The sequence below is a fragment of the Hyperolius riggenbachi genome, chromosome 10, assembly GCF_040937935.1.
Source record: "Hyperolius riggenbachi isolate aHypRig1 chromosome 10, aHypRig1.pri, whole genome shotgun sequence".
NCBI lineage: Eukaryota > Metazoa > Chordata > Amphibia > Anura > Hyperoliidae > Hyperolius > Hyperolius riggenbachi.
The window spans coordinates 290,680,026-290,690,143 of record NC_090655.1 but is presented as its reverse complement, the minus strand read 5'-3'; the positions used below and the strand labels follow the sequence as shown (position 1 = coordinate 290,690,143).

Below are 10,118 nucleotides of genomic sequence, written 5' to 3'. Positions count from 1 at the left end.
TCGCGGACTTTTACGCGCACAAAGTGCCGCGATTCGCGCGATTGCAGACTTTTGCGCGCGCAATTTGCCACGATTCGCGCGAATCACGGCAAATTGCGTGCGCAAAAGTCCGCAATCGCGCGAATCGTGGCACTTTGCGCGCACAAACGTTCGCGAACGGCACTTCACGTGCTAACTGTTTAGCACACCCGTGCTAAACAGTTTGCTTGGCTTTGTGAATCAAGCCCAGTGTGTAACGCACCCCAAACAGCTGTTTGTGTAGTGACGGCCGTGCTGGACTACTGCGCACCATGGTGAGGATTGCTCTTCCTCACTCAGTGATGCCAGGTAATGTCTGACTGCCTTATCAACTTTCCATGGTTCTTTCTCTACCATTGTTAAAGCTTACATCTATTTTTTTTAAATACTTGTTTTGCTTGCTGTTCAGTACCTTCAACGAGAATCCTATGGAGGGCAAGTCTGCCATTGTGACCAGTGGGTAATGGTTGGGGAATCAGGGTTCGATTCCGGTCCGAAGTGGGAGCCTGAGACCTGCTAAGCGTGACGAGGCATCTTTGGTCAGATGGACCCTTGACCCAGCATAAGACAAACCAAGTCGAAAGCATTAGCCAAGAATGTGTTATGGAGGGCAAGTCTGCCATTCATTCAACTGTGTGAAACTTTCTTTGGTACTTCTCAGTACCATGGTGTCCACAGCGGGTAACAAACAGGCCGTGGAATCCTGCTTCGATTCTGTTCCGGAGTTGGAACCTAAGAAACGGCTACCACAAGGAAGGCAGCAGGCACGGCAGGGGTTACACTGGTCCTGACTGTCAGAGTAAAAGAAAGAACCGACCAGGACTTTTTCGAGGCCCTGATGTAATGAATCAACTTTAAATCCTTTAATGAGAAACTGTTATGGAGGGCAAGTCTGCCATTGTGACCACTGACCATTGGTAATGGCCGGGAAATAGTTCCTGGTCTGATTTCGGTCCGAAGTGGGAGCCTGAGACCCATGCTGTATAAGTCCTGTACCTGCCCTGACCACGCTTAGCAGACCAGGCATCTGTGGTCAGATGGACCCTTGACCCAGCGTAAGACAAACCAAGTTGAAAGCATTTGCCAAGAATGTGTTATGGAGGGCAAGTCTGCCATTCATTCAACTGTGTGACACTTTCTTTGGTACTTTCTCAGTACCATGGTGTCCACGGCGGGTAACAAACAGGCTGGGGAATCCTGCTTCGATTCCATTCCAGAGTTGGAACCTAAGAAATGGCTACCACAAGGAAGGCAGCAGGCACAGCAGGGGATACACTGGTCCTGACTGTCAGAGTAAAAGAAAGAACCGACCAGGACTTTTTCGAGGCCCTGATGTAATTAATCAACTTTAAATCCTTTAACGAGAATCTGTTATGGAGGGCAAGTCTGATGGTGCCTTCACTGCGATTCACTAGGTTGGTCTCCGGCGAGAATCTGTTATGGAGGTCAAGTCTGCCATTGTGACCACTGACCATGGGTAATGGCCAGGGAATCCTTCCTGGTCTGATTCCGGTCCGGAGTTGTAGCCTAAGAAATGGCTACCACCACACATCCAGGCAAGGAGGGCAGCAGGCATGGCATGCCCGCCCCGAGGTAGTGACCAAAAATAACAATACAGGAGGACTTCCGAGGCCCTGATGTAATGAATCAACTTTAAATCCTTTAACGAGAACCTATGGCGGCCAATTTTTGCACCATGAGCCTTCTACGAGAATCCTCTGGAGGGCAAGTCTGCCATTTGTGAGTGACCACGGGTAATGGCCAGGGAATGAGGGTTCAATTCCGTTAAGAGGAGACTGTGTGAATCAGGCCTTCATGGTAGGATATCTGCTAGGAAACCACTGCTAAGGACAGGGAACAAGCAGAAGAGACTTGTTTGGGCTAAAAATAACAATACAGGAGGAGGACTTTCGAGGCCCTGCTGTATAATAGATGAATCAATTTTAAATCCTGTAACGAGAATCTGTTATGGCGGACAATGACGACACCACTTGCCTTTCAGGAGAATCTGTTCTGGAGGGCAAGTCTGCCGTCCATTCAAGTGCAAGGTATGCACTGATTGCCAGGTATAATGCAATGTGCAGTCACAGATGCAGTGAAAGGTATGCAGTGACTGCAAACAGCCGTTTGTGTAGTGACGGCCGTGCTCGACTGGTGCGCACCATGACGAGAGTGCAGGTGATGGTGGCTTTACAGCCCATATGGGCTCCCGGCTGATGTAGCTGAATGACAGAACAGTGACTGTCCAGCTGCTCAAATTTGGTCTGACCACAATGAAGCAACGACCTTATTATATTTGGTGTGCCAACCCCCGAGTCACTCATATAGCCGGCGGTCATTGCTTCATTGTGATACGCAAGCCCCTTCACCATGGCAAGGTATTGATCACGAAGGGGGATGGGCACATGTACATGCCTTTTGTTTTGTTGTTGCAGCCAGCCCGCAGTGCAGCCCAAAAAATTAGGCAGGCATGTAGACGCCCCAGAAACATTATTATAGCGGCCGCTGCTAGCAGAAGCCTAAAAAATTCAGGACTCCGCCTGGAGTCCTGGACCCTGTTGGTGGTGGCGGAGAAGTTAGTCAAGCTGCCTGCAGGCAGAGATGCTGTGTCTTGGGGCAGGCAGCCAGCAGTCACACGGCGTGCAGGCAGAGATGCTGTGTGTGGGGACTGACTTAGTCTTGGGGCGGCCAGTAGCCATTCGGGTTCCATGCCTAATTCATTTTGATAAAGGTGAGGTACTGAACACTTTTGTGACTTAGGCGACTTCTCTTCTCAGTGACTATGCCTCCAGCTGCACTGAAGGTCTTTTCTGACAGGACGCTTGCGGCAGGGCAAGAGAGAAGTTGGATGGCAAATTTGGACAACTCTGGCCACAGGTCAAGCCTGCGCACCCAGTAGACCAAGGGTTCATCGTCGCTGCTCACTGTGTCTACATTCACACTTAAGGCCAGGTAGTCAGCTACCTGCTGGTCCAGGCGTTGGTGGAGGGTGGATCCGGAAGGGCTACGGCGAGGCGTTGGACTAAAGACTGTCTGCATGTCTGACATCACCATGAGATCGCTGGAGCGTCCTGTCCTTACCTGCATTGACATGGGAGGAGGATTACTGGCAGTGGTACCTTTATTGCGTTGTGCTGTCACATCACCCTTAAACGCATTGTAAAGCATAATTGACAGCTTGTTCTGCATGTGCTGCATCCTTTCTGCCTTCAGTTGAGTTGGTAACAGGTCCGCCACTTTGTGCCTGTCCTGAGGGTCTAGTAGCGTGGCCACCCAGTACAGGTCATTCCCCTTGAGTTTTTTTACACTGGGGTAAAATCGCTCCCACGAATCTTCCTGCCATAACTGTTCCTCTTCACGCTCCTCCACAGCTTGATCCACCACTCTACACACGGCACGCTCCAGGAAGTAAGCGTAGGGGATCAAGTCGCTGATGGTGCCTTCACTGCGACTCACCAGGTTGGTCACCTCCTCAAACGGCCGCATGAGCCTGCATGCATTTCGCATCAGTGTCCAGTTGTTGGGCCACAACATCCCCATCTCCCCAGATTGTGTCCTTCTACTGTAATTGTAGAGGTACTGGGTGACGGCTTTCTCCTGTTCTAGCAGGTGAGAGAACATGAGCAGGGTCGAATTCCAGCGAGTCGGGCTATCGTAAATCAGGCGTCTCACCGGCAAGTTGTTTCTACACTGAATGTCCGCAAATCATGCCATGGTCCATGTAAGACCGCCTGAAATGCCCACACAACTTCCTGGCCTGCTTCAGGATGTCCTCTAAGCCTGGGTATTTTGACACAAATCTTTGAACGACCAGATTCAGCACATGTGCTATGCAGGGTACATGTGTCATCTTTCCCAAATTCAAAGCGGAAAGGAGATTGCTGCCGCTGTCACACACCACGTTGCCGATATCCAGCTGGTGCGGGGTCAGCCATTGTTCCACCTATTTATTAAGAGCAGCCAGAAGAGCTGGTCCAGTGTGACTTTCCGCTTTGAGGCAAGACATGTCTAAGATGGCGTGACACCGTTGTACCTGAAATGCAGCATAGGCCCTGGGGAGCTGGGGCTGTGTAGCTGGAGAGGAGGAGATGGCAGCACCACTAAAGTTGAACTGCCACTCAGGCAAGGAGGAGGATGACAGCGAAGAGGATGTAGCAGGAGAAGGAGAGAAGGTGGCAGGAGGCCTGCCTGCAAGCCGTGGAGGTGTCACAAGTTGGTCCGCTGTGCAGCCACGTACTCCCTGCTTGCCATCGGTCACCAGGTTGACCCAATGGGCTGTGTACGTAATGTAGCGGCCCTGCCCGTGCTTGGCAGACCAGGCATCTGTGGTCAGGTGGACCCTTGACCCAATGCTCTTCGCCAGAGATGACACCACTTGCCTCTCAACTTCACGGTACAGTTTGGGTATGGCCTTTTTAGAAAAATAATTGCGGCTTGGTATCTTCCACTGCGGTGTCCCAATGGCCACAGATTTACGGAAAGCCTCAGAGTCCACCAGCTTGTATGGTATTAGCTGGCGAGCTAATAGTTCCGCCACACCAGCTGTCAGACGCCGGGCAACGGGGTGACTGGCAGAAATTGGCTTCTTCCGCTCAAAGACTTCCTTCACGGACACCTGGCTGCTGTGAGCAGAGGAGCAGGAACTACTCAAGGGCAGGGGTGGAATGGAGAAGAGTGGCTGTGAAGGTGCAAGGGAGAAAGCGGCTGAAGATGCAGCTGCACCTGAAGGAGGAAGAGGAGGCGGAGGGTGGCTTGTCTTTTGTGTGCTGCCTTTCCTCAGGTGTTCTTTCCATTGCTGTTTGTGCCTTTTCTCCAGGTGCCTTCGTAAGGCACTTGTCCCTACGTGAGTGTTGGCCTTTCCACGGCTCAATATTTGGAGGCAGAGACAACAGATGGCATTGCTCCGATCTGAGGCACACACATTAAAAAATGTCCAAACCGTGCTGAGCCCCCCTGGGGTGATGGTACTATGGTGGCATCAGCAGCTGACGTTGAAGGACATGTTGGCTGGCTGTCCATAGCTGACGATACATGGCGCCGGACACTGCCACCAGCTGTTTCTGAGCATGAGCTCCCTCTGCTTCTTTCAAGGACTCGTCTCCTCCTACTCCTCTCTGACTCCCCCTCTGAACTGTCCCCCTGGTCATCTCCTCTACCGGGAACATATGTGGTATCCGTATAATCGTTATCATAATCATCCTGCCCAGTTTCACTTTCCTCAGACACCTCTAAAACTGCACTAACACCAGGTACTTCATCATCCCCCTCCTCACACGTTACGTCCATAGTATCGCCACCTAACTCAGACGTGTGAGGTGGTGTAACTTGCTTAGCGCCTTTATCTTGTTGTAGCAGTATTGGCTGTGAATCAGTGATTTCCACACCAAATAACTCCTGTGAAGTGTCAAATGCAGCGGATGTGGTGCTTGTAGTAGCGCTGGTGGCTGCGGGAGATGAGGTGTTCTGTGTTAAATAGTCAACCACGTCCTGACAATCTTGGGAAGTGATGGGACGTGCCTTCTTCTGAGCACTGTACTTTGGGCCAGGGCCGCACGAAATCACATCAACACGACCTCGCACACACCTGCCATGTGGCCTTCCTCTGGATCTGGCTCTACCTCTTCCTCTACCTGTTTTGTCCATTTTGTCCATATCGGGGGGGGGGGGGGGGGATGAAGTGAAAGGTATGCACTGATTTGACTAATACAATGTGCAGTCACACAGGTGCAGCAGTTAACAGGTATGCACAGAGTGGTATATCACACTGCTTGCACTTAAGTAGGTAGGTGGGTTCACTGAACACAACAGTCAGGTATATTCTGGGATGAGGTGGTTTCACTGAACACAACAGCTAGGTATATGCTGTGATGAGGTGGGTTCACGGAACACAACAGGTAGGTATATGCAGTGATGAGGTGGGTTCACTGAACACAACAGCTAGGTATATGCTGTGATGAGGTGGTTTCACTGAACACAACAGTCAGGTATATGCTGTGATGAGGTGGTATCACTGAACACAATAGTCAGGTATATGCTGTGATGAGGTGGTTTCACTGAACACAACAGCTAGGTATATGCTGTGATGAGGTGGTGTTGTGGGTTCACTGAACACAACAGTCAGGTATATGCTGTGATGAGGTGGTTTCACTGAACACAACAGCTAGGTATATGCTGTGATGAGGTAGGTTCACTGAACACAACAGCTAGGTATATGCTGTGATGAGGTGGTCTCACTGAACACAATAGTCAGGTATATGCTGTGATGAGGTGCTTTCACTGAACACAACAGCTAGGTATATGCTGTGATGAGGTGGTGTTGTGGGCTCACTGAACACAACAGCTAGGTATATGCTGTGATGAGGTGGTGTTGTGGGCTCACTGAACACAACAGCTAGGTATATGCTGTGATGAGGTGGTTTCACTGAACACAATAGTCAGGTATATGCTGTGATGAGGTGCTTTCACTGAACACAACAGCTAGGTATATGCTGTGATGAGGTGGTGTTGTGGGCTCACTGAACACAACAGCTAGGTATATGCTGTGATGAGGTGGTGTTGTGGGCTCACTGAACACAACAGTCAGGTATATGCTGTGATGAGGTGGTTTCACTGAACACAACAGCTAGGTATATGCTGTGATGAGGTGGGTTCACGGAACACAACAGGTAGGTATATGCAGTGATGAGGTGGGTTCACTGAACACAACAGCTAGGTATATGCTGTGATGAGGTGGTTTCACTGAACACAACAGTCAGGTATATGCTGTGATGAGGTGGTATCACTGAACACAATAGTCAGGTATATGCTGTGATGAGGTGGTTTCACTGAACACAACAGCTAGGTATATGCTGTGATGAGGTGGTGTTGTGGGTTCACTGAACACAACAGTCAGGTATATGCTGTGATGAGGTGGTTTCACTGAACACAACAGCTAGGTATATGTTGTGATGAGGTAGGTTCACTGAACACAACAGCTAGGTATATGCTGTGATGAGGTGGTCTCACTGAACACAATAGTCAGGTATATGCTGTGATGAGGTGCTTTCACTGAACACAACAGCTAGGTATATGCTGTGATGAGGTGGTGTTGTGGGCTCACTGAACACAACAGCTAGGTATATGCTGTGATGAGGTGGTGTTGTGGGCTCACTGAACACAACAGCTAGGTATATGCTGTGATGAGGTGGTTTCACTGAACACAACAGTCAGGTATACGCTGTGATGAGGTGCTTTCACTGAACACAACAGTCAGGTATATGCTGTGATGAGGTGGTTTCACTGAACACAGCAGTCAGGTATATGCTGTGATGAGGTGGTCTCACTGAACACAACAGTCAGGCATATGCTGGGATGAGGTGGTTTCACTGAACACAGCAGTCAGGTATATGCTGTGATGAGGTGGTTTCACTGAACACAACAGCTAGGTATATGCTGTGATGAGGTGGTTTCACTGAACACAACAGTCAGGTATATGCTGTGATGAGGTGGTTTCACTGAACACAACAGCTAGGTATATGCTGTGATGAGGTGCTTTCAACAGTCAGGTATATGCTGTGATGAGGTGCTTTCACTGAACACAAAAGTCAGGTATATGCTGTGATGAGGTGGTTTCACTGAACACAGCAGTCAGGTATATGCTGTGATGAGGTGGTCTCACTGAACACAATAATCAGGTATATGCTGTGATGAGGTGGTCTCACTGAACACAACAGGTAGGTATATGCAGTGATGAGGTGGGTTCACTGAACACAACAGCTAGGTATATGCTGTGATGAGGTGGTGTTGTGGGCTCACTGAACACAACAGCTAGGTATATGCTGTGATGAGGTGGTTTCACTGAACACAACAGTCAGGTATACGCTGTGATGAGGTGCTTTCACTGAACACAACAGTCAGGTATATGCTGTGATGAGGTGGTTTCACTGAACACAGCAGTCAGGTATATGCTGTGATGAGGTGGTCTCACTGAACACAGCAGTCAGGTATATGCTGTGATGAGGTGGTCTCACTGAACACAACAGTCAGGCATATGCTGGGATGAGGTGGTTTCACTGAACACAGCAGTCAGGTATATGCTGTGATGAGGTGGTTTCACTGAACACAACAGCTAGGTATATGCTGTGATGAGGTGGTTTCACTGAACACAACAGTCAGGTATATGCTGTGATGAGGTGGTTTCACTGAACACAACAGTCAGGTATACGCTGTGATGAGGTGCTTTCACTGAACACAACAGTCAGGTATATGCTGTGATGAGGTGGTTTCACTGAACACAGCAGTCAGGTATATGCTGTGATGAGGTGGTCTCACTGAACACAGCAGTCAGGTATATGCTGTGATGAGGTGGTCTCACTGAACACAACAGTCAGGCATATGCTGGGATGAGGTGGTTTCACTGAACACAGCAGTCAGGTATATGCTGTGATGAGGTGGTTTCACTGAACACAACAGCTAGGTATATGCTGTGATGAGGTGGTTTCACTGAACACAACAGTCAGGTATATGCTGTGATGAGGTGGTTTCACTGAACACAACAGTCAGGTATATGCTGTGATGAGGTGGGTTCACTGAACACAACAGCTAGGTATATGCTGTGATGAGGTGCTTTCAACAGTCAGGTATATGATGTGATGAGGTGGTTTCACTGAACACAACAGTCAGGTATATGCTGTGATGAGGTGGGTTCACTGAACACAACAGCTAGGTAGGTATATATATATATATATATATATATATATACTTATTTCAAAAGCTGTCCATGCACACAAGTGCAGTAATGGGTATCGCACAATGTGCAGCTGTCACAGGTGTGTGATGGGCCTGGGCTGGCACTGGCACACAGTATGAATTACAAAAGCTGTCTATACAACACAAGTGTAGTGACACACAGAAGAAAAAAAATCACAAGAACAGGATTAGCTCTGAAGAGAGCTGTTGCTGGGTGCTATTACAGCAATAAGATTCAGCCAGGAGCAAGCTAACAAGCCAAGAGCCTAACTAATCTTTCCCTAGGAGAAAGTCAGCAGCAGCTCGCCCTACTTTCACTATAGCAGGCACACGAGTGAGTGTAATGGCCATTATGGCCGGCACTCCCTGCCTTATATAAGGGGGGAGTGGCTCCAGGGCTGAGTGTAGCCTGATTGGCTACAATGTGCCTGCTGACTGTGATGTAGAGGGTCAAGGTTGACCCTAATGGAGCATTATGGGGCAAACCGAACTTCCAGGAAACTTCGATTTTGCAGGCGAACGCGAACCACGCAAAGTTCGCCTGGAACCGTTCGGGCCACCTCTACCAGGAGTCCCCCCAGTTCAGGTAGTGACAGGAGCCCCCCAGTTCAGGCAGCGACAGGAGCCCCCCAGTTCAGGCAGTGACAGGAGCCCCTCAGTTCAGGCAGTGACAGGAGCCCCTCAGTTCAGGCAGTGACAGGAGCCCCCCAGTGTAAGTAGTGACAGGTGCCCCCCCCAGTTATGGTAGTGACAGGGACCCCCCAGTTCAGGTAGTGACAGGAACCCCCAGTGTATGTAGTGACAGGAGCCCCCAGTTTAGGTAGTAAGTGACAGGGACCCCCAGGTTAGGTAGTGAGTGACAGGGTCCCCCCAGGTTAGGTAGTGAGTGACAGGCGGCCCCCAGTTAGGTAGTGAGTGATAGACGGCACCCCCCAGGTTAGGTTAGGCACCGCCTCCCCCCGGGCCTGCTCAGGGCCGTTTTTGGGGTGCTGGAGGGGTGGCAGCATGAGGGGAGAGCTTGGCACGTCAGTTGGGGGGGGGGGGGGTAATCTGCCGCCGCCTGCATACATACAATATTCAATGCTGGAGGGGAGCGCAGAGGGGAGAGCCCGAGGTGAGGGAGGGGGTGCCCAACCCCCTTTCCCCACCGACGTGCCACCAAGCTCTCCCCTCATGCTGCAACCCCTCCAGGTCCTTGCAGCTGTGGGCCCCCTGTGACATAGGGCTCAGGCAGGCCCCATAGCAACGCTATGGTTGCTATGGCGATTGCTACGCCCCTGCTTCCTATGATTGATAAATTAGGCTGCAGTTACCTGACTGACCACGCCCAGATGATATTGTCCCCGCCCTCATAACTAGCCACACCCCTCTAT

At 50.2% G+C, this 10,118-nt stretch overlaps 1 protein-coding gene across 1 annotated transcript in view; it reads left to right on the top strand.

The window, feature by feature from the left end:
* The window catches only part of LOC137537292 (zinc finger protein 208-like), a 121,333-nt gene that overhangs the window by 89,813 nt on the left and 21,402 nt on the right, over positions 1-10,118 (top strand). The window lies entirely within an intron of this gene.